The following is a 26,066-nucleotide window of genomic DNA, read 5'->3' as shown; positions in this document are numbered from 1 at the left end:
AAATGTAATAGTTCACAGAGAGCAACATTTGATGCATTGCCAATGGTCGTTAATGCTAGGAGCATTAATAATGAATTTTTTTTTATCAGAAAATTTGTTACATTCCCAGAAGATTTATGTTGATATTGTTTGTGGAACATGGTTAAAGAATAGTGTCTAGAAACCAGATATATCACATATAAATATTTTTTACTGTAAAAGACATTCTAACAAAAAAAAGTGGCGGTGTTATGATAGGGATTAAAGATAGTTATGAGACCTGTGATTATTACATGTTCAATGATAGTATCAATACTATAAATTGTGTAATTGTGACAATAAAGACAACCCTGTAACATATAACAATTGTTGGAGTGTATAGATCACCAAAGTCAAGTATTGATGACTTAGAGGAATTCATATATTTCTTGCATGAAACACTGGAGGGAAAATAATACAGGCTGGGGACTTAAATTTTCCTTGAAACAGACTGGAATAATATTGATTCAACAATGTTCATAAGGAAATTATTCACAATATATGTTCAGGAACAACAATTGCTTCAGATAGTAAAAAAAAACTATAAGGGAATGGAACATACTAGACATTTGTGTTGCTAAATAAATTACTGTTACTTCATGTCAAGTTTTTCCACCATTGATTTGCAGTGATTATACGGTTATAAAGGTTAACGTGTTGCTAGATAATTCAGCCAAACTTAAATCTAAAGCAATACACAGAAGGTTAATTACAGAGTATATGGAAACAAAATAGTCACTATGTTAAACTCATTGGGGTCATGTGTTTAGTGGAAACACTGCAGAAGGAATGCAGAGAGTTTTAAAAGAGAAATTGTATAGGAGGATCAAGGCATACAACATCAAGGGGATATATTTCCATAAGAACAAGATACCTAATTAAGGCAGGAGACAAAAAATATAAGAAATGAAAAAGAAGTTGAACTACAACTTTGAAAATTAAAATAAGCAAGTTGGACAAACAAATTAAGCACAGTGTAAGAGAACATCAATAAATATTTGAAAAACATTTATATAAAGATATTGAGCATTATAGAAAACCATTTTATAGATACATAAGATGAGGAAGGAGTAAAGACAAGTAAATTATTAAACTGTCTGCAGATTACAAAATTTATTCTGAGACATGACAAATTATAGATATATTTACAAAATCTTATGCAAAACAGTTTGGCTCCACAAAGGGGGTGATAAGTCAGTTGACCTAGTTACATCCAGGTAACCTCAGATACTGAAATCAAATGCTTAAGTGAGAAATTACAGAACCATTATATATATTATTTACTAGGTCATATAAATATGGGGAGATTCCTCAAAACTGGAGACATGCACATATTAAACCTGCCTTTAAGGGAAAGTGAAGTAGTGAAGTAGGAAAACCCAGAGTCATACAGATTCTCAAGTCTCCTATTATGTTGTGAGAAAATAATGGAAAAGGTCATATTTGGTAAGTTATTGTCAGAACTGGAATGGCTGGGACTTGAAACCATATATCAGTATACTTATGTTGAAAATAGATCTATTATCACCTCTAACATGATGTTCTAAAACAATATAATAACAGGTATGAAAGAAACATTGTTTTGTGATGTAAGTTATATAGATTTAACTTCAGCATTTGACAGCATCATACACAAAACACTGATCAATAAATTGGAAAAACTAGGTATTGATGTACTCTTGGTAAGATGGATAGCTGCATGGCTTGCAAATATGATGTGGCAAGCATCATACAGCAATTTGACAGGTGAAATTCTTGATTACAGTCAGGGGGTCCCACAGGGTATGTCCTAGGTCCATACTTGTTTAGATTGTATCTTTCAGACTTAGTATTTTCATCTGAGGTGTTCTACAGTCTGTATGCAGATGACTTGAAACTGGGTAAACTGATTCCATGTCACAGATAGGGTATGTTTTCAAAAGAATTTGACTAAAATGACCATTTGGGCACAGGAGAATAATATGTTTATAAATTTATCAAAAAATGTGCATATGGAATTTGGGAGACATAAACTGAAAGTTAAATATTTAATACAGCACACAGTGGTTACAACTGTAGATTCATTTAAGGATCCGGGTATATGGCTAGATCCAGCTTTATGTTTTTTCTAATCATATCAACCAATTGGTTAATGGTAGTTATAGAAATATAGGTTGCATAAAAACATTTATAAAAGTCTAAGAAATCAGAAATAATGAAGTCATCGTTTGTTATTAGACCCACACCTGAGTATGGAATAACAATAATGGAACCTTATAAGAAAACAAGCTTAAGTAAACTGGAAAGAGTAAAGTGGAAATATACAAAGGGCATCCATAGATGTGAACATTTAAGTTATTATGAAAGACTAAAATATCTGAACTTGTGCAGTGTCTCATATAGACATTCAAGAGGATATATTGTGCAGGTAAAATAGAGCATTTAGTGGCAACTACCTCTAATAAAGTTTAGGGTTATCAAAAAGTAGTAGACAATCATCAGACAACCTATACAGCAGATTCTATAGGAAAGGGGAGTGTACTAATTGGTTCTCTGAAAGGGCATCTGAAGCATGGAACAGACTTCCAAATTACATTAAAGCAAGCACTTGTTTAAATATTTTTATGAACAGCCTGGACACTTATTATGGGAACAACTGTTTTGGTATATTGGCAGGCTAGAAGGGCATTAATGACCATGCCTGAAATATATGTGTGTATATATGCATGTATGAAACTGCAATGTTTCTCATTATTTAGCAATTTGTCAGAAAATCATAAGTTTTATGACAGAAAGACCAAAACTATGAGGCAAAAATCTACATTCTGCAGAAATCTGGACAGTTAAGAGGTATGTATTGGATGGGCATCTGTAAGCCTGTTTAAACTGACCATGCAGATCAAAACCTTCTTGACTTCATTTGTCACCCCTTTTCAGCTTGGTGTTCATTACCCCAGTGGCATGATGGATCACAAAGCATGCCTTTTTTCTAAGTCTTACAGTTAAACAATTTTCCCTTTTGGATTACTTCAGTGATATAACAGGATTTTGGTTTTAAGTTCTTTGAACCCTAGATTTCTTGATAAAAACCAAAAGAAAGGGACTACAGTAACTGCTGCACCTCACTTTATTAAAACAACTTTACCTCTTTCATCCTAGGTACAATTAACTTGTTCAGAATACTCATCCCATGTAACCTCACCCTTTTATAACACTAAAAATCCACGACTTATGAAATTAAAGTTTAATGGTCAAAATGTAAAGAAACTTGACATAAAAATAAACACAAGCACTTGTAACAGTATAAAGATATACAAAAGAATGATTCAATAAAAAAATTGTATGAAATAAAACACAACTCAAATAAGCACACTTATTTGCCCAAGATAAAAACAATCTAAATTAAATATCAGTAATGCACTAGTCCCTAAATGGCAAACATTTAGCCAAACTGGAGGCTGAACTCTCTGAACTCAGGGCTGGCACGACCAGACAGGAAGAGATGGTAACCACACACACAACAAACCCAGTCCCACATAGACCTACCACAACTGCAAACCAAACACATAAAAACACAAAGACATACTTGAAGGCTCTAATAAAAAACTTACCAAAACAACAGAGGCTCCCAAAGCAGACATCCAAAAACCCACCACCTCAAAACAAAACACATGCAACACATACTTCAATAAATCAGTGTGTCAATCAATCACAGCCCTTAAAGCCAAACACCATGCCTGATACACTAGTAATAGGTGACTCTATAGTCAGACACACTGATGTCCCACATACCAGGCTGAACAAGGAGAGGGTGACTGAGAGCTGCCTATCGGGAGCTAGGATCCGCCACATAACACACGCACTCAGGTCACTCCAAAGCAAGTACAAATATGACTCCGTCATTGTCTATGCTGGCGTGAATGACCTGAGATGTACCTCCCTGGACTACATGAAAAGAGACATAGAGGAGCTCTCTGATTATGTAGCCCAGGCTGGTATGACCCTGACCCTGAGCAGTATCTTGCCCTCACCAAGAATGATGCCACAATGCAAAGACAAGATGATCAGCTTTAATAATTGGCTCAAGTACTGGTGTCATTCTAAGGGGATCCAATGTCTGTCTGCTTGGGATGACATGTTGGACAAGCCACGCTGCTTCGCAAGGGACGGCTTGCACCTGTCACCACTGGGCTTCCGGATATTGGCTAAGGCTCTTGCCACCCCCATACTGCCTTTTGTAGGCAAGGCTCAAAAGACAAACCCACCTCCTTAGAAAACAAAAATGGAAAAAAACTAAGGGTAATGCTGCTCAACGCCAGAAGTCTAAATCTCAAGATGCAGACTCTCGATGCACTCCTCAGTATGGAGAACATTGACGTCTGTGCAGTAACTGAAACCTGGTTCAAGGCTCCTGAGAGAACCCAGCACTACCAGGCTATACCTTGTATCATGCTTTCCGGCCCCAAAACCCGGGCCGAACCACAAAGGGAGGGGGAGTGTCCATATTCATCAAGGACACCCACACGTCCAGTTTAGCAGCAACACATGAAGCATCGGAGACCATACAGGTGCAACTAACCATAGGCAAAACTGCTATACAACTGGTAGCATGTTACAGACCACCCTTCCAATCTCAGGAACCCCACTCAGCCTTCCTGAAGACATTGGAGGATATGAATGTATCACAAAATACCATCATACTGGGAGACTTCAACTACCCAAACATAGATTGGGTACATTATTCTAGCCCTAACACCCCAGCCCAAAGGTTCCTGGAATTCATAAATTCAAATGCACTGGAACAACTAGTCACCTCTCCCACTAGGGGAGATAATATACTAGACCTGATCATCACAAACATGGGGACAAAATGCTCCACACCGGAGGTATACCCCTCACTAGTGAGATCTGACCACAAACTAATCACCATGGATATACATATCCCACCTCCACCCCCAGCACAAAAGACCACAGTGAAAAACTTCTCAAAAGCAGACTTCACTGTTCTTAAGACTGAGATGGTATCCTTTAAGCCCACTGGGCCAGTGTATACCACATCCCACAATGCCGAATCCTTCACAAATGCTTTCTATGGACATCTCCAAGAATGCATGGATCATGCAATCCCAAATAAATCCAAGTCCCTCTCCACCAAAGGCAAGCGTCCTGTCTGGTGGACCTCAGCCATTAACAAACTGTATAACAAAAGAAGGAAGCTACTGCACGACAGAGCAAAATCCCATAAAGGGAAGACATCTCTGATCAACACTAGCAGAAAACTACGTTCTCTCATAAAAACATCCAAGGCCAACTTTGAGAGAAAAATCGCTAAGGACACTAAAGATAACCACAAAGCCTTCTTCAGCTATGTTAGAAACCTGGGTGGAAACCCTCAGATATGCTCAGAGTTAGTTCACAACAACATAAAATACACTGAACCCACAGATATTGCCAACATTCTGGCTGACAGGTTCAGTGCAAATTTCTCCCCTCCCTCACCCCCAAAAGAAGAAATACTTATCCCAGCTGAATGTAATCTCCCTGTCATCTCAGATGTCCAAGTGAGAGCCACCCTCAACAAAGCTAAAAGCACAGCATCAATGGGACCTGACGGTATCCCGGGTTGCGTGCTACGTGAACTCCAAGAGGAGCTAAACCCGCACATAAAAAAGCTATTTAACCTTAGCCTTACTACAGGATATGTACCTGAACACTGGCGTACAGCAACAGTGGTCCCACTCCACAAAGGGGGTACATCTACAGACCCTGGGAACTACCGCCCCATAAGCTTAATCAGCCTGGTCTACAAAGCTATGGAAAGAATCATTATGGAACTCATAAACAGAGACATTGGGGACCTACAGACACTTGACCCCACCCAGTTCGGCTTTGTAAAGGGCAGATCCTGCCTTTTGAACCTGGTTGACTTTTTTGAAACAGTCACCAGAGCCATTGATGAGGGCAAAGCAGTCCATACAGCCTACCTAGACTTGGCTAAGGCCTTCGACACAATACCCCACTCAGGCATCATAGATAAGCTCAACAGCTTAAACGTAAACCCTTATGTCACTAGATGGGTTGCAAACTGGCTAAAGGACAGAACCCATAAAGTTAAAATCGCTGTAGCAATGTCAGAATCAAAGCCAGTCACAAGTGGTGTCCAACAGGGATCTGTCCTGGGACCCCTCTTGTTTGGCATCTATTTCTCAGATGTTAAAGCAAACATGGGAGGGTTGTGGCTGACAAAGTTTGCAGATGACTGCAAACTAGGCACCATAGTTGATACACCAGCGGACACATACATCCTACAAAAAGGCCTCACAGAAACAGACAACTGGTGCCGGAGTCATGGCCTTGAATTAAATGTCAAAAAATGTATAGTCATCCCCTTTGGGAAAAACAAAGTACCCACAAATTATCACATAGACAGCAACCCACTGAGTATGGAAAAAGTAATCAGAGACCTAGGGACCCAAGTCGACAATGACCTCTCATTTGATACCCACGTTGCCAAAGTAGTTAGAAAAACATTCTACCTTGCACACTTTATCATGAAGGGATTCACATCCAGGTCCAAGGATGTCATTGTACCCCTATTCTCCTCCCTCATCAGACCCATGATTGAGTACAAAGCCCCATTTGGTATGTACCTCACCCGGCATTTTCAACAGCTGGAGAGACCACAAAAGTATCTCACCAAGAGGATCAAGGGTCTCCAACATATGTCTTATTCTGCCAGACTAAAGAAACTCCATCTCTATTCAGTAGCATACTGCCTGCTCAGAGGTGATCTCTGCCTGACATACAAGGCCATGTCCAATCAGGAACTGATGGACATGCTCCACTTCAAAAAATCCAAATCCATCAGAACCACGAGAGCTAAAGACTTAAACCTTGGCACAAGTATGAATAGGACATGCTGGAGGGATAGATTCATAACCCAGAGGCTTCCCATGCTCCGGAACAAGATCTCAGTTCATGTTAGGCAGAGCCCCTCACTGATTCTCTTCAAGAGAAATCTTGATGAGTGGATGGGAGATCGTAAGTTTACCCCAGGGGTCACATCTGTGTCGCTACTAGACAGGGGCACAGTAAACTAATTCTATTATATAAGGGGACCTTCACTGTGTCACTACTAGTCAGAGGCACAGTATTCTAAATCTATTCTGTGCATTTTTTGTACCATTTCATGGGGTGGTGAAAGCCACATCACTATGGCTAGGATTACAAATGCCCCAGGGCAGATAGTCTAGTACTAAACTATGAAACTATGACCTTCAGCTTCAAAACACTGCTGATTGATACCATGTCATTAAATCCTGGAAAAACAGTAGCATTACATTTCATCTGCCATCTAAATTCCTTATACTCGCAATATAAATCAGATGCCCCCTCCAGGATTACTGTGTGAAGTGGTCAATAGCAATGTATTTAAATGAATGAGAGAGGACATTTCTGATATGCTTAAACAAGGCAGTCCTCTCATCTCCCAGTGAAATATCATACTGATGTTGGTTAATCCTGTTCTTCAGTGACCTTTTTGTTTTTCCTGTATGAAAACATTGACACATCTGACACTTCGCCACATATACTATTCCTTTGCTGTCACAATGGTACCTGCATGCAAGTTTAATAGTCCTGAAGCTGTCAAGATGTAAATCAGAAGCTTTGAGAATGAACCTACATTGTGAACAGTGGCCACATTTAACCATAACACCCTTAGATTTAGCAACAGGTGCTCTCTCCTCCTTCTTACAAACAACTATTAGAACTTGGCCAACTTTGTTATAATACTCATGCTCTACCCCAAAAAGGCACTAGTTCTTACAAATAATACTCGGACTCCTTTCAAAGTGCAAGTTGTAAGGTAGCACCAGGGCTTTCCAAAAATTAACTTGTTGTTCAGAAACTACAGGGGTTCCACTCATGGGATTGCATGAATTACTGTTTGTAGTCCCTAACAAGGGAGAGAAGTATCCCTCATTTCTCTTTCTGTCAGCTTCCCTGAAAATATTAAAGAACTGTTCAGGGAGCCCCTTATTTCCAACATCCCCCACAATTTATTACATTCCTCTTAAAAAGTGGTGTCATTGTTAACCATGCAAGCCAATCCGACACACTGACCCTTCACCAATGACTTTTTTGGTGAAGGGGATGCCAGCTATCGAAATGTAATAAGGAATTGGAATGTGTGGGGTTTCTGTATAGTGTAGACTCAGATATTTGTAGTGATCTATCCTTTACGATAGAAACATCCAAATAATTAACCCTGTCTTGTCCATTCATAGTAAACTTCAGAAAGTGAGTGGTGCTATTTATAAACTGGAAAAACTGGTCCAATCTATCTATGGTATCTCTCCAAAAGATGATTATGTCATCCAAAAAATGACCACAAAGGGACCAACAGTCCTTGTATTTAGACGTAAAAAACAGAGTGTGCCAAAACAACATTGGCAAAGACAGGGGCACATGTGGCCCCCATTGCTATACCACTACTTTGTCTAAATAACTGATTCTCAAAGACAATGAAGTTGTTCTCAAGTACAACCTCCATAAGAGTTCCAAGAGTAAGTACCTTGGTGTGTTTAAGGTCAGAATTAGTACACAAAAACTCATAGAACCACCCTCATGGGGAATGACTGAGAAAAGATCTTGCACTAATATGGTAAGAAAAATCAGGTCATCAGAATATAAGTCATTAGACACCTCAGCCAGAAATTCCTAAGAGTCCTTGAATAGGTATGAATGGTTATCTAAAACACCTTTAGTATGTTTGTCTATATACTTAGCCAGGGGAAATGTCTTGGATGCCTTTGCATCTGCTATAGGTCTCAAGGGAGGGTCAGCAGTGCTCTCAAGGGAGGGTCAGCAGTGCTGTAATGAACTTTTGGGATGCCAAATATAGTGGGGGTCCTGTGATGGGTCACCCTAAGAAATTCATATAAACCCAAACTAATCTGTTCGTTCGACAAAAGATCTTCTAACATCATGTCAATTCCCCGGTAGGCTATAGTCATTTAATTTATGGAAGTCTCTTCATAAGTGTCAGTGTAAAGTAGAACAAGCGTTTTCTTAATGTAGTCATTGGTGCCCATAATCACCAGTCCCCCACCTTTGTTGGGTTTCATAACCCTGATACGTCTATTATTAGTTATCTCATTCAGCAACCCCGATTCAACCGGATTTAAATTCGAAGGGCAATTTGATGGGAGGGAGAGGAGTTCTGTGATTTTATATTCACATACTCTGTGAAACATATTTACAGTATGCAATGAAGGATTAAATACACTGGGTCTCTTACAAACATCAGAAGCACTGGCAATAGTGTCATTCTCACTAAAATAAAAGCCAAAATTCAACTTCCTCACAAATAATTTAATTTTAACCAAGATCTCATCTATTTGGCATTCCTAACTGGTACATAGGTAAGGCCCTTCCCAAACAAGTCAGCCCAAGAAGTTGTAACCTCCATGTCACTCAAATTGTATATTTTAAAATCACCTGCACTATTTGTTACAATGTTGCAAGTCCCAGAAACAGCATTTACCAAACATTGTCCCTCCCCCTGCCCCTCCATGAGAATGGTCTCTGCACATAACTGTTCCTCCCCTTTGGAGTCCCTGGATTCCCTTGCCTCTGATTCCTCACTCATTCTGACCTCTTCAGAGGGGGAAACACTAAAGGGTCGGGTTTAACCATATCAGTACCATCATTAATCATACTGTTCTTTTCTATATTATCAAAGGCATCATCATTGACTAAATTGTTATTGTTGTTGTTGGTAACTGAAAAATTATTGTTGATAGTTGTTGGTAGAGGGATCGGGATATGCCCTTCCTTGGTCATAGTCTTGCTGTCTCTTAAAAGTTTCTTCACTTTCTTAAGCTCAACAATAGTATTGTCAGTGTTTTAAAAAAATGCCCCTGTATTGATTAATTTTACTCTCAGACATTATGTCTGAATGAATATGATTGTCAAGAACATTGACATTATCAACAAGAACAGTCATTTTCCTTTCATTGTCCTTAATCAATACTTCTAATAGTTTGCAACCACGCCTGTCAAAGAGAACAATTAACTCATGGTATAAGTCCAAGTCCTTCATAAGGTCAGTTGGATATTTTCAGGTTCTCACTCCTTTTGGAACCTGCTGTTGATGCAAGCATTCCCTTAAATAACAATTTTCCAACTGGAGTTTACTGAACTTGAGGGTTTAATCATGTAATGATTTAAGCTGTTTGTCTAAAGAACCAAAGTCCACCTGCCATGGTTCTAAACTAAGCCACCACTCATTCCCTTTCTGAAGCCAATCATGAAGGCAGAAATGGTCAAAAACGCTTGACCTGCCATTGGGGGACATCCCTTGGTTGTAAAATGATGTTCGTTCCTGGCTGATGTTGGATTGATGCCAGATAATTGGGTAATTGGTTGTCTCTGGGCCAGAATAATACCAGAAAGATCCGCCCCCCTGAGTAGAGTTAAAAACAATCATGCTGGCTGTTAAAACACACAAACGCCTCAAAACCTCTGCCGTGAGAAACAGAATATAGCTTCTGAGTGAAGGCTTTAATCAAAGCAGTTAAATTGCCAGTAGAGGTAACAAGTTCAGCATTAAGTCCAGGTGAAGGGCTATCAGATCCCATGGCTCCTTCCATAACACCACAAGCTTAGAACTGTGAACACAGCAAACTAATAAAAAACAAAAGAAAGGATCTCCAGTGACTGCAGCACCTCACTTTATTAAAACAACTTTAGCACTTTCTATCTAGGTACAAAAGACTTCTTCAGAATACTCATCTCTTGTAACCTCTCCCTTTTATAACACTATATTTCTACCATCTTGCAAATCCTAAAATCATTTAGTTGAGGAAACAGAAGAGAAATTACTTAAAGTTAAATTTTCCTGAAAGAAGGGTATAATCTCCTGCTTCACAATTTTCTTCGTCTGAGCATTCACCTTACCTGCCCTCTAGCACTAATCTTCTCTTTATCTCTCATTTCCCAGCATCCTTTTATTACTTTGGCTTTGCCCCAGTCTCTATTCCTCTACTCTGCTATGCCCACCCATACCTATACACAAAGACATCAGAAAGACATACACTTACAGAGTTACAAATGGACACACACACGCGCGCACACACACACACACACACACACACACACACACACACACACACACACACACACACACACACACACTTTTGTTATGATTCTCCAGGACAGGTCTGCTCTCGTTACAATGACTATTTATTCCTTTCTTTCTAATGTTACTTCCCCTCACTTGTGAATATAAATGATTTATTATTTCTCCAAAAGATTCTGCCATATTACAAAGCAGATACCATTATATACTGCAATCAAATTGACTGGCTGTATACATTTAAGTTTAACAGTGTTCCTTACATTAAAATAAAGTATGTATATTACAGAAATGTTACAGTAGACTTTCACTTCTACTACCCAGTATTCCTATGGACTGGCACATGCCTTCTCATAGAAATAAATATAATCAGCAAGCCCTTTACTCCAAAATCTGTACCATTTTCTTGGAATCCATGTCCTGTTATTCTTTGAACCAAAAATGCATACTATTCCCATTGTCCATCAAGTTTATATATTCCCTGCCCAATACATTTTTACCACATTGATCGACCATGAAACACACACCATAAGAAAAAAAAAAAGGACTATAAGTCCAGATATAGTCCTAGCCTGGTTGAGACCAATCCCTGCCAGCTAAGCTCATTGGACATAAGCCTTCCTATGTTTCCCTTTTATCCATTAGATCACATTTCAGTGATGACCCAAATGTTACTCATACCCACAAGCTAGTAGTAAAAACACGAGGAAGTTAAGCCCATGTCATGGAGTAGAGAAATAAAGTCCTAACTACAATGCAGGTGACATGGCTTTGTTTAGCTTGGGTATCTGAGATGCTGGCAGGGAGGATAAGCTTGCCCATCTTTGGAGAGTATGGAGAGGATGGTAGAAGGGAGGGGGAGCATAAATGGATCACACAAAGCAGTAATATTTCCCTGGTGGAGACTGAAAAAAAAACTCTGTGAAGCAATTCCTGAAAGTGGGTAGGACGTCTAGCTGATGTCAGCCCCTTAATGAAGTTTGGAATTGTTTTGAAAGGTTTACCACTGCACACCTCAAAGGTGCTTCAAGACAAATGCAGGAAGGGCTTAACTAGAGCCAGACTCCCAGAAACAGCATCCACTAGGATATCTCAATCTCCTCACTGATCCATCAGAGCAAGTCCAGGGGTGAATAGGGGAGTCCAATAGACTCAGTGAATGAGGAGAGGCACAGGTGGCAGCCAATGATCAACTCTGGGGTGCAGGGACAGCAAAAAAAAAACTTGCAGAGAAGTTAGTATAAACTACATTGCAATAATGCAATCTCTGCAAAATATCTTATAGTTAAATAGACTTAGTCGCTACCAATTTCTATTAAATTAATTCACGTCTTTGTTTCACCTAATTAATTTTGTGATAATGCCTTAAGTCTCCATGATATGGAAGGACATTTTTTTTTATTTCTTCTGTTCATTATATTTTTAATTCCTTCATTGCCTTACTGCGTGGTTTCCAAGGAATCGTGGAAGTAGAAAATATGTTGCAAAATGAACAAAAATTTTCCAACATATGATGCATTAGTTAACTATGGGATCATTTCTAGGGCAGTATCTCCAAAATATATCTTGAGGATGTCTGTCTGCATGTGGCTAGCTATGGGCTAAAGACTAGTCTAAGGCAAATGGTCACTCTAATATCCCAGTGTCCACACTATTTCAGGATACTTTAGGAATAAAACAAACTAAGCTCACTAATAAGTGCTAAACACCATTTCATGTCCATTATATGAATGAATGAATGAATGAATGAATGAATGAATGAATGAATGAATGAACAGTTAAATATAAATTGTTTGACATGAGACGTGACAAGCAATTTATGGGAGAATTAATTTAAATATGGGTGCTTTGACTAATGTTGTAAAACACTGACCCTATGTATACACGGGAAAAAAAGAAGATGATGATATGATGACCATAAACAAAATAGCTGTGGCAGACAGACGAAAGAATCTCCAGCATGTGCATAGGAAGAGAACAGTGAAATGCTGCACTGATGGTGGTTTTAGGCCAAATCTTTTTACCCTTACTATTTGAAATAATGGGGCAGAGGAAGGAATCATGAAACCCGTGTATTGTATGCAGACCTTTACACCAGAAAAACATAGTCATAAAGAGCAATACACTGTATAATGCTTGACCTGCAACTAATGCTATTTAATACAAAGAGAATAATAAAAATATGACTCTTGGAGCACCTCCTGATTTTACAAATAATAATTCTAATAACTCATTGACTGCATATTCCCAAAAAGGTAGCAACTATCTATTGTCATTCTTCTAAGGGTTATGTTTATAGGCAGAAAGAAAACGAACATCTATATAACTGGCCTACAGCATAAACTGGTAAATAAACAGGATATGTTTGTACTATACTATAATACCACAGTCTATATTATAATATAATATCATGCAAGGCAACAACCACAGCCAGCATAGCCCATTCCATTTGTCTAAAAATGATAACTAAATTCCCTTAGAGTATTCATCGTTTTCTTAAAAGTGTGGCTATTGTGAATCAGTCTTTTCCACATAGTAAGTGCATTCCAATATCAAATGACCCTTTCACAGCAGCAATATACAGTTCTATTTGCCCTGCTCTTACTCCTTAATGACATAACTTCTGAAATATCCACTATTTTACTTAAGCCTTGACTTTCCCACATAAAGTCATCTGTATGGCCTTAAACACTTGAATATAATAATCTCTGTGGTATCAGCACTTTATTGAGAATAACCCGAAGGGACATAATTGTGTGTTATAGTCTAATCTCTTGACATCAAGTCATCTGTATGGCCTTAAACACTTGAATATAATAATCTCTGTGGTATCAGCACTTTATTGAGAATAACCCGAAGGGACATAATTGTGTGTTATAGTCTAATCTCTTGACATCTTAGAGATATTTTTAAATTTTTTACTTTACTGTATTGATCTTCCTTAAATAGCTCTTTCAAAAAGGGTGTCTAGAAGGCACTGATAAACTCTAGGTTCGGTCTAATCAAACAAAAGAGGATTAGTTCATTACATCAGCTATGCTTGTTCTAATACATTTCAGATGTTCTAATATATGTTCAAATGCATCTTATTATCTTATTAGAATCTTTTTCAAGGATATCAATATGCACTTTAAGGTTTAAGAGCTTATCAACCATAATACCAAGATCTTTATAGCTATTAAGAGACTCAGTTTCTAAATCTGATGAATAATAGTGCTTGCCAATTGTAACTCTAAAATAAAATTAATAGTTCTCATCAACTGTAACTCTGCAAATTAAATTAAAATTGTCTTACCCTTGTTTATAACCACCTCGGGATTCAGAAACACTTTGTGCATTGTGGTAGCTGAATTAGCATGAAGAGAAAACATATGCTGGGACAGAATGATTTAAAAACACACAGCTGAGACAGTGTAAGCAATGCAGGTCACAAAATGTTAATGCCTGTACTATATGCAAATGATGCTATAATGTCATGGAAGTAAACAACATTATTAAAATGAGTATAAAGACAAATACAAATAATGGTAATCAATATGGCAACATGATTAAGAACCATATATAATTCATACAAGACACTACATAAAGAGTTGCTGACCACAGTAATATCCTAGAGTTATCAGAGAGAGGCCATTAAAATATGTGCAGGACAGCTCATTATTAGTGAAGTCTGTATATGTAAGAGGCAGTTGTCACTGTAGGTAGTCACAGAGGTGCGCTTCATTGTCCTCAGCACCACCAAGTCATTCATCTCTGCCTAACATACCATGCCCTCCAAAGCACAGAAATAGTGGACCACTACTCTGTCGACAGAGATAGCTGAGATTTAATCCTCAGATGCAGGCTTATGGGGTGCATGGAATGTTCATTCTTATGTACAACAAGATATGTGTGGCTTTGCGACTCTTAACTATAGGGACCTTTCAGCAACCTATGGAGGGCATGGGAAGTGTATCCCAGGAATCTGCCTCAAGGATACTCCATCAATTTCCCAATGTCATGATACATCATGTGGAGTGCATATGTGGTTTCCACACACAACAGAGAAGAAAAGCAACACCATTAAACCATGTTATGACATAGCCCATTTGCCCAAGGAAATGGGAGACATTAATTGCACCCACATTGCAAAAGACCCCATTTGTGGAGCAGGGACAGTGGTGCATCAACCATGTAGCTGCTAGGTTATCTGTAACACACAAAGTATAATATACAGCATGTCAGCAGGCCACCCAGGTACTACACATAGCTCCCACATTTAGTACATGTGTGACTTAAATCAGTAGTCTGTGTGACATGAATTTTCATAGGACCATCTTACTGGCAATGTTGGATCTTCCCAGGAGCTGTAACTAATGATACCAATTAGAAATCCAGAGAGAGTATGGAAAAGAGTGCACACAATACTGCCGTGTCACAAACTACAATTATTTTTAAAGTGCTTTTGGACTCCTAAAGGTTTACTTCCGCTGTTGGGATGTCTCTTTTGGTGCACTACAGTATGACCTCAGAATGTGCTGTAAAATCTTTGCTGTGTGTGCATTATTACACAACATATTGCTATGGAAACTGTTAAAGCAGGGGAGAGACATTTGGAAGGATAAAGTCACAGACTTGGTAACAGAGAAGGTAACTCACAAAAAGCTTGAGGAGGAACTGGCTGCAGGAAATTACTACACAAGAATGACATGGGCACAGTCTGCCATGGCACTGGCTAAGAGGCAACATCTTGTTCATAACCTTTGGCCAGAGTAAGCATAATATATAACAGTAAAAATGATGTATGCAATACTACACCCATGATATACTATGCCATGCATAAACTAAACACACTGTGCAACAGGCATAGGTTACATAGGTAATATAGAACAGAGGCTTGGAAACAGTTGTCATCCTATACATGGATAAGGAATACAGTGGCAAGTATCAAACATGGGAAATTTGTGACTGGGTGAAGATTAAGTGTGTGTGTGTGTGTGTGTGTGTGTGTGTGTGTGTGTGTGTGTGTGTGTGTGTGTGTGTGTGTGTGTGTGTGTGTGCGTGTGAGGCATGGACTGCTGACTGTGGAGAGTACTGGAGAATGGCCAGGGAGTAGGTTGTGTCTCCTCAGTTTTGTGGTAGCATGGTGATAGACAGTGCTAATAGTTCCATAAATTCATAGGTGTGTACTAAGCTAATGACTGTGGCCTTTTTAAGCCTTGCCGTACACCCCAAATCTCTTTTAAGTTCTGGCACCCTTCATAAGTGTAAGCAGGAGCCTGGGAAATGTAGTATTTACAAACAGGGGCCTGGTAAATGAACTATTTATAGGTTGCCTGTGTCCATTAGAGCCATAAGTGCCAAACCAGAGATGAATTTCCTGATCCCCATCCAATTGTCCTTGTTAAACTTAAACTGGGTTAAGGAGGAACTCTGCTTCACATTGATGAGTAACCTGTTCAAGGGGTCATTTCTGGAATACATACCTGTCTCTCCAGCAGGTACTATTTATATCACAGGTCAGGTTTAAGTCTTTAGAATGGGTAATTTTGTGGCAATAAAGCGACAGTGACCAGACTTCACTTGATCAATGTCCTTGCCCTGCACCTGTCCAATATCTGTGGGCTCACTGGACTGGGTAAGTGTAGGCCTACTGGTTGTGTCTGATGGAAATGCAAGGGATGGCTGTATGTCAGCCTCAGTGTCAGATTCAACCTCTGCACCACTGACTCTGCCTCACTTAGGCAACCATCATCAGAGTCTGCTGATACACGGACATCAGGTGGCACAGGGCCCACACTCCCACTGTCGTAATCACCTGTGGTAAAAGCAAGAAACATAGGAATAAATTAATACATGCACTACTATAGTGCAATGTAGGCTAAAAAACTAACAGTGCTGCCAGTTATTACAAACAGTACAGCAATACACACAACAGGCCTGAGATCAACATCACACACTACAATATTTCTTTAAACTGCTCAACAGTACTGACATAAAAATGATTGCCTTGCCATCTGCAGATGAGATACTCCTCTGTAGTCCAAATAGTCCTGGACAACATTAAGCAAGAGGCAAGAGCAATATCATCACAATTAACAGTAACAGGGGAGGTAATACATTTACCTCTTAATAAGTACATTAAGTTTAATGTTAAGAATGTAGCTGACAACTCCAACCTAAGCTTATAACTATAGCAATCTTCAACCCCCCCCCCCAAAAAAGACATGTGACACAGAATTAACTTATTAATTTCAACTGTTTTACTGTGCAACAGTATTCAACTGTTCAGATAACAAGCTTTCCTGGAAGCTCCTCCTGAAACATGCTTGCTGTCTCAGAAAGTGCTGCAATCACATCCAGCACATGCTGTCCTGCACTCTTCTGGTAGCTGCCTGGATCTCTTAAACTGGCCAGCAACTGTTCATTGGTGGTTACAAAATAACTGTCTCCAGATAAAACAGAAAAGGTAGCCAGTCAGTATTACCCACTAGACAAACATAAAACAGTCTACAGATATGAAATACTAACAACAGGCAGGATGCAAGACAAGGAGAGTAACAAGAGCAACATATCCTTGTACCATAACAGTAACTCACATTTGCTCCCCCAAAAAAAACAGTCCATTATTGTTTGGGCCATAACAGCAAGTCATCTTTGCCCCCCCCCCCCATTAAAGAACAGGCAAATGACCCATTTTGCTAACAGAATTTCTTTGAAATGCTAAAACTGCTATCAAAGGACCTGTCCCTGAAACATTTGTACATATTTATCACAGAGCCCCTCACAAAAGAACGGGCAAATGACCCATGTTGCTAACAAAACATTTTTGAAATGCTAAGTGTTATCATAGGACCTGTCCCTGAAACATTTGAACATAGGTATCACACAGCCCCCCCCAAATAAAACAGGCAAATTACCCATTTTGCTAACAAAGCATCTTTGAAATCTTAAAAGTGCTATCAAAGGACCTGTATCTGAAACATTTGTACATATTCATCACACAACATTCCATTCCCATGTATTATCAAACGTGTATCTCTGAAATGGCTTGACAAGCATGCCCATGTCATCAGTACACTTCTAACTAATGCATACATATACAAGTGCAAAAGCCTTTGATGCACATTGTTCTTAAATACATTTCATCATATGCAGTATGTAGGTGACAAAATGAGAGCATACCTGCTGAAGTTCAGTACAATTGTGTAGAGAAATACCCTGAAGAAAAAGCATTTTTGCAGTTTTTCAAACATATAAAACTCTCCTCAGTATCAGTTTGGCTAGCTACAAGTTTGCCTTTTTTAATGGTGTAGATTATTAATGGATTGCATCTGTCTTTGTCTGTGTTTCATAGAAACTAATTACAACATAACCAGCTGAATTGCATGCTAATCAACTAATTAACAATGTGCAGCTATTCAACAAGCTATAAAGCATCCGCATAGACTCCATGCTAGTTTGTCCTGCAGATGTCAAAACTTTTGGAGTACAGACATGGAAAGTCTACACAGACAGAATGTTAGGGGCTGCTGCTGCTGCTTTAATCCATTTGCATGTGCTAGAGGCTGAAACCAATGCTTCTGCTGCTGCCAATAAGTCTAGGCCGAGAAGACGTTTTCAGGCCACATTTAACTTATCACAACCTATATGACATAGAAATTGTAGAGTACTATAAGGTGCACAGGGATATACTACAAAAACTCAGTGACCTCTGGTGCCCTCACCTCAGAACCAACCAAGGGGAACCCATCCTAGGGTAGACAAAGGTATGTGTAGCCCTTAGAATCATACCTACAGGTACCTTTCAGAGGTTAACAGGAGACATGCTGGAGGTGTCACAGGCATCAGCATCTAGGATACTCCACCAATACCTGAATGCTATACTCCCGCATGCCAGTGACCACATATATTTTCCCCATATCTCTGATGAGAGGGCCAGAAGTATGCAGGAGTTCTGCCATGTAGCACACTACGCTGAAGTACTTGGCGCCATAGATTGCAGACATATAGAAATGAAGGTACCACTTGGAGAACAGGGTAGGCTCTACATTAACAGAAAGGGCTACCAGTCTATCAACTGCCAAATCATGTGAAATGCCAAGGGAATCATCTTGAACATGTGTGGCAGCAACCCTAGCAGTTACCACAACTCACATATCTGGCACACATCCCAACTGTACCAGATGTTTGCTGGGAGGATATCTCACAGAGTCATCTACTGGGGGATGCAGGCTATGGACTGGAACCATGGCTGATGACACCCATCAGAAATGCACACACACCTACTGAAGAATGCCATAATGAGATACATGCTCAAACCAGAAATGTCATAGAGTGTGTGTTTGGGCTGCTGAAGTCACGGCTTCAGTGCCTAGATACATCTGGGGGAGCCATGCAGTACAATCCATGGACATGTCTAGAAATATTCACAGTATGTACTATACTACACAACATCATCCTGTGGAAATAGCTTCAGCAGGATCAGCAAGGGGAAGGAGCACACATATCTCTGCACCAATGCTATGGTCACCACAGCCACAGGCAGATGAGGAGTCACAGAAGGAACCACCAGCTGCTGTAGGTGTAGGCAGACATAGGAGTCCTCATTATGCCCCTGCATTGGCTAAGAGACAAAGCATAGCATGCTCACTCACCACCTAGGGGCCTAAAACCCTCCTCCTACACACATAGATATAGTAACATTGATGGCAACTCACATAAACTTTACCATCCCATGTATTGGCTGTGCACTGCTTGCATCAGACAGAGTTTGCCCTGAACTACAACCATGTCAACTGTAGCTTTTACAAGGTACTTCTCTAACCTATGGTGTATTGTGTAAGAATATGAATGAGTGGCATATTCTTGTATCACACTAATTGGTACTGTAAGCAAGTGGCGGGAGACTGGTATTGAAATTATCTTAAAATATGACAGCAGAGATTTGTATGATATATGTGTTCATTATTAAGTAGTAGGCCTCAGGCATCAAATGTTCATACAGTCATTCCCCTGAAAAGCAGTGATGGTCACTGCATGGCCAGTTTAGCACCATACATTTGTAATGGAAAATCATTAAAGAGAGACGTTAGAAAGTAATGATACACATTGCAGTTTTCACTTCATAGCCCTCACAAGATCATTCACAATAAAGATGGAACAGTCTGATGCTATCAACTGTGTGACTTTCCAAGGAGAATATACATCAAAGGTAAAATTACCAGTTCAACACCACAAATGCAGATATAGTAAGCACTTTAAGTCAAATATGCACCCTGAGCATCAGACACAAAGTGTATCCCTGAATCCAGAAGATAGAAAAAAGGGATATGGCACAGTTATCATCACTTGAACATGGTGTTGTGTGGAGAGGCAAGAGGCCTAGCCTGACACCAAAGGTTGGTGAGTGTGTGTGAGTAAGAAAGAGATGTCATCAGACATCTGGATAAACCAACAAATGTCCAGTGAGACAAAATGAGTTTGAAACTGCATGGCTGAACCATGTAACTGTTGTGTGTGTGTCTGTAGGGGTCTTCCAGGTGAAATTAGTATGTGAGAGTCTGCATGGACACAGCCAAGCTCTGTACTGGCTCTACATTTTGGTATGTCAGACAGGTGTGAGACGTGCATGGTAGAGGTGGCAGTTCATCGTTTTCATCCTCAACCACAAGAACTGACTCTGCCAGGAGTTGCACTGGTACATTCCATGCCCACAGTCAGATGCACTGCTGCTTCCTTAACATGATCAGTGTCTGCTGGATGATCTCCCTTCACAAGGATGACCAGGACCACAATCCCATGGCCTGCCACATCTGAGTATGGACAGCACACTCACTGATGGAGCAGTGGAAGTGCTGCCACTATGGGAGCATGATCAGGCATGGCCACATTGGCTGACAGCAGATGATGTGTCTGAACTATGCCCACAAGGATGCCATTCCTTTCCTAGGAGACATTCCACCACAGACAGTGCATGTTCCATGACAGACACCGCACGCTCCAATGTGTAAGTCACCCAGTACATAAGTACATAGAATTGGAAATGCCGTGAGGGCATTCATGCATGTCAGCCTGACCCACATCTACAAATCTGAGAATTTGTCTGGAGCACCTATGGAAACATGCCTATGCCTCCATGATGGTCCTAAATATACATTGAGTGGCACAGAAAGAGACACCTACATCAGGTGGAGGAGGGACAGCAGGCCCCCTCTAAGCACCCCTATCAGTCCTGCTGCATGGCACCTCACCCACACTTTGGCTACAGCCACACACCACAGGCACTGAAGCCATAGTAACTGCACCTCTGTGATCAATGGCCTCACCCTCCACCCATCCAATATCTGTGATGTCACTGGAATGGGTAGGCATAGGCCTACTGGCTGTGTCTGATGGAATTGCAGGGAATGGCTATATGTCAACCTTAGTGTCAGTTTCAATATCTGTACCCCCTGACTGTGCCTCAGTTTGACCAGAATCATCATCACAATCTGATAATACACTGCCATCAGGTGGCAGAGGGCCCACACTTTCACTGTCATGATCACCTGTGATAAAAAGCAAGAAACACAGGACAAAATTAATACCTACACTACTGTATTCCAATATATGCTAACACACTAACAATGATGCTACTATTACAGATAATACAGCAATACACACAACAGGCCTGACATCAACAGCACACTAAAATATTTCTTTCAATTACTCATTAGTACTGACATAAAAAGGTGTGTCTTACCATCTGCACATGATAGTCACGCCTGTAAGCTGGATGGGTCTGGAAGAAGTTAAGCAAAAGGTAAGAGCAACACCATCGCAAGTAAAAGTAACACAGGTGGTAATACTTATACCCCTTTATATGTCCATTAACTATACTGTCAAGAAGGACATGGCTGTCAGCTCAAACCTAAACTAATAACTGTACCAATTTTTACCTCCCCAAAAAAAATGCATCTGACACAGAAGTAGCATATTGATTTCAACTGTTTTACTATACAACAGTATTCAATGTTTGAGATAGCAAAGCCTACCTTGAAGCTCCTCCTGGGACATGCTTGCTGTCTCTGACATTGTTGGTGACACATCCAGGGTACGCTGTACTGCACTCTCCTGTGAGCTGTCTGGATCCATGATATTGGCCAGGAACTCTTCATTTGGTGTTAGTGGTGGTTCCCTAGCAGGGACTCCCCAGTACTCATCTGGCCATGGCCCACTGCAGCTGCTCTCTTCCATGCAGATGTGATCATATCAGTGTCCCTGAGGTGCAACAGCTCATATGTCCTGCTGTGGCCACCCATGTCATTCAGCTAAGCAAATGTTGCCAAATTTGCATCCTACTTGCCATATCATCCCATCCCCTTTCCAGTAGAAAAGCACTATGCTATCTAAAAGTATCTACTATTACCTGGTTCTCAGCATTGGTAAAGGGGGATCTCCAAAGAATGGCACGCCTGGGTGGCATACTCATAGGTGTCCTACAAAACAACAGAAGGTTAATACATGTAAGTATAACATAAGTAAGGATTACTTGTTTCCAGATAAAACAGATAAGGTAGCCAGTCAGTATTACCTCCTGTAGAAACATACAACAGTCTACAGATGTGAAATATGAACAACAGGCAGGATGCAAAACAAGGAGAGTAACAGGAGCAACATATCCTTGTTTGTGCCATAACAGTAACTCACCTTTGCTCTCCCGAACCACAAAAAAGTCTCTCATTGTTTGTGCCATAACAGTAACTCACATTTGCTCCCCCACTCAGAAAAGAATAGTTTATCCTTGTTTGTGCCTTAACAGTAACTCACCTTTACTCTCCCCACCCACAATAGAACAGTCTATCCTTGTTTGTGCCATAGCAGTAATTAACCTTTGCTCCCCTACCCACAAAAGAGCAGTCTTTCCTTGTTGTATAGCCAGTTGAACCAAATCACATGTGTCAAGAAGACATGTATGTGAAATGGAGAGCTATTTCACCTTCCTTCCCCCAACCCACATAAGTAGCATTGTGTGCCACACTGTTGGTGCACACCTACACCAGCTGAAGAAGCTGCTCTCCCTCATTTTTACAATAGTAGTAGGAGAAGGAGACATGAAGTACCCCAGCCAGTGGCAGAGAGTGAGTTAACAGTGATGACAGTCCAGTGGTTGAGGCTTGATTCTCACTGTCACCCAGTATGATGACCATGGGTTCTGGATGTCCCCACCCTCAGCACAATCATGGTGTCCCCAACATTTTGTGTCCATCACTGTCCCTGTTTTATGTCCTGGCTGTCTTGTCTGTCTACAATTGCTTCCTCATCTACCCAACTTCCCTGACCCAGACATACCTATGTCCCTTCCCCAACATCCCTCTCTCTCAAGAAAAAAAATGGTCATCAGTCCCACAAAAAATATTGTCCCATGCATAGCTCTCCATTTCACATACACGTCTTCTTGACACATTTGATTCTGTCCAACTAGCTGTACAACATAATTGTATTGTGGTCACTCCCTCTGGAGGTGACAGTCCAAATTCAATTAGTATTTTGCACATATATTCACTTTACACTGTTAAAGAAATAGATAGATTTGGTTCTTTCCTACCTCCCCCTGCACATTCCTGCCCTGCTTTGCTTTCCATTTGTTCTTCTCCGTGCTTACTCCCCATTTCACCACTGTCCTACCTTCCTCATTTCTTTTCTTTAATGCATTATTGAGTGATAGTGTGCATCGCTTACCACCCTGCAGCAGTGGTAATGTGAAAGTAGTTAAAAGTATTCCACACAGCTATAGTCAAACCAAACCCAATACCATCTGGTCCCAAAAAGGAATGTATCATTGCATTAACACGAGCTGCCACAGAGTCAGTTAAGTAGCAGGTGTATTCCAGGCTCAGTACTAACTGTCAGACTTTGTTCTCCCTCCTGCTTGCTCCCCATTTCACCACTTTTCTATCTACCCCATTTTAGCACCTTTAATCTGGTCAAAAAATAAAATTGCACACAACACACAAAAAGCAGAAAAAGCAATGGATCCCTTCACTTTTTGGGCTCCATGTTTGTGTTGAGGTGTGCATCTTCCTTCAATGAGCAGCAATGGTGAGTGGCAGCAAAATGCTATGGTTATCTCCGTGCAATGCCCTGTAACCCCACTGTACTATGCCAACACACAGCAACCCATCTCGTGTAAACAATTCATGTCATGATATTATCACGCTGTAATGAAAAGTATTTTAAAGTATCATATACACCTGTATTCAAACTCAGTACCATATGGCCCAGAAAAAAAGTATTAATTTATTATTACGTGTTACCACAGAGTCAGTTAAGCAATAGGTGTTTTTCATAGACTCAGCACTGTCAGGCTTTAGCAATGTGTCTTGCATTTGTGCAGTACTTACCTATGTGCAAACATGTGTATCTCACATGCATATGCACTTTGCTAACTGTCTCACAAACCTGCTGCTCAGTGCACTATGAAAATGTGCACATTATGCTGTATTAGTGCTGTTTATTGTTCATTTCCTGTGTATGAAATGAAATTACACGTGATAATATTTCAGATTAAAGACCCTATCTAAAAGTATGCCACATGTTTATAATATATCTATGTGTTCACACCCCCAAGCACTGCAAACATGTAGTCTCAGTACTTTTTCCACACATATATCAGCCACACTACAAAATATATCAAATGTTGTGTGCTTTACAATGCACATCAGTCTGGTAGCATGAAGAACTACAACTATTGACCTACAAGCCTAACAAGCCTTATGTGCAAGGCTTGGGAAGGGATCAGCATGGATATTATCCATAGGGACATAGCTGACCTTCAACACATTTGAGTTGATGCATGTTGTGTTTGTCAAGGATAGATCTTGCCTATTGAACCTCTTGGACTTCTTTGATAATGACTCCAAAGACCTGGATGACAGATAACAGGACATACCATCTATGTTCAGTTATCTGAGGCCTTTGACAATATCACCTATTCATGTCTAATAGTGAAAATGTCCCATCTGGGAATTAAGCCATACAGTACTAGCTGGATAAGCAACTGACTCACCGACAGAACACACAATTTCAAAGATGGAACTGCACCTCCACCACTAGCCACTCACCAGTGGAATACTACAAAGATCTGTGCTGGGCCATCAACTGTGTGGAAACTACATCCCTGAAGTGCAGCCAACAGTAGGTGGCCTGTGGTTTACCACATTTGCAGATGACTGTTAACTGGACACACTCATATAAAGTCCCCCAGTGATGGTAACATATTTCAGAAGGGGCTGACACAGATTAATGATTGGTGCCAAACTCACAGACTGAATCTTAATGCATACAATGACTCATTGCCCCCTTTGTCAATGATGTACCCCTGCTAATTGTAATATGCATAGCACCCCCCAATCTCAAACATATTGTTGTGAGACTTGGAAGCACATGTTGATAGCAATCTACACTTTCATCACTATGTGCCTATAGTGGTGACACATACAATTTGCATTACACATATCATACATATGGACATCACATCCAAGACCAGAGTAGTCATATCTTTGCTGTACTCTACCTTCAGCACATCAATAATGGAGTACAATTCTCACAATTGTCTGTATCTCACCAGACACCTGCAGCAATTGGAGAAAACACACCCAAACATGACATACATGGAAAGAATGATATACCTGTCACTGTACTCAGTATCAAGCAGGCTGCTGAGAGGTGACCTATGCCTCCCTGCACAGCAGTCTTAGACCCTGCCATTTTGGAAAGGATGGACATGTACAATTCAAATGAGACAATAATTATTTTCCCCAGGGTTCTCAACCTAGCTTTTGACATAAACAGAAAATGCTGGGGAGACAGATATATCCCACAACAATTCATACTGCTCCGTAATAGGTTCCCAGTCCATGTAAAGCAGTGCTCCTCAATGACTCTGTTTAACAGCAACCTTGACTAT

This window comes from Protopterus annectens, chromosome 6.part0 (genome assembly GCF_019279795.1).
Source record: "Protopterus annectens isolate FY-2018-M chromosome 6.part0, PAN1.0, whole genome shotgun sequence".
NCBI lineage: Eukaryota > Metazoa > Chordata > Ceratodontiformes > Protopteridae > Protopterus > Protopterus annectens.
This window is presented reverse-complemented; position numbering follows the sequence as displayed.